The sequence below is a fragment of the Meleagris gallopavo genome, chromosome 5, assembly GCF_000146605.3.
Source record: "Meleagris gallopavo isolate NT-WF06-2002-E0010 breed Aviagen turkey brand Nicholas breeding stock chromosome 5, Turkey_5.1, whole genome shotgun sequence".
Lineage (NCBI taxonomy): Eukaryota > Metazoa > Chordata > Aves > Galliformes > Phasianidae > Meleagris > Meleagris gallopavo.
The window spans coordinates 4700008-4700955 of NC_015015.2; positions in this window are offsets into that span (position 1 = coordinate 4700008).

Consider the following 948-nt stretch of genomic DNA (forward strand, 5'->3'; position numbering starts at 1 on the left):
CGGTGGTGTTTTGCGGGTCGGCGGTGTTTTCTGGCCTTCCCAACCCCCGCCCCCTCATAACGGGACAGTATCTAAATGAAGTCACAGTGATCCGACCGCAGTTCACCAAAAGGCGAGCCCCTGCCAGCCCGAGACTGTGGGGCCATTCTGTGCGGGGCAGATAAAGCGCACAATGAGGTTTTGTCCGACCCCGCGCAGCAATTCAGAAGGGCAGATTCTCTGATATATATAAATATATTTTTCTCACTCGCACAGCTGTGCAGTGACCAATTCTTCTCCGGGGAGGGGAGGGGGGCTGAGGTTTGGGGACAGTAATGGGTCTATTATTTCAGGGATGGAAAGAAAGAGCTCAACAGCCCTTTTTTTCTCCTCTCTGCTTCTTTCCCTTAAGACAATTGTTATTCTCTGCTGCCCCGCAGCCCTTGTTCCTCACTCCCCCCTCACCTCCCCCACCAGCTTTGGGTACCGGCTGCGTGGGAAGGAAGCAAAATGTTTGCTCTGTGGAAATTTGCATTCAGTGTAGAGCCCAAGGCCTGCAACAGGTGATAGAGCCCAGAACTGAGGCTCCTGACCCCAACAAACAACCCCGCTGGACTCAAGTGTGTGGGGATGGCTGTTCTCATCCCAGTCTCATTCCTGGAGTTAATGAAAGGGACATCAAAGATCACAGAATGGTTGGGTTGGAAGGGACCCCAAAGCCCCTCTAGCCTCAGCCCCTGCCTTAGGGCTCAGATCAGGCTGCCCCATCCAGCCTGGCCATCTCATCCATGGATGAGGCACCTCCTGTTTCTCTGGGCAACCCTCACTCCTTCGCTGGGATACACAGAACCCCTTTCTCACTTCCCTCAGGCCATCCTGTCTGCACACTTCACTCTCTCTATGCCACGGGGCTAATTGGCAGCACGAGCCAAGGAGGGGGTGGAAGGATATTACTCATGGAAGGTGCGG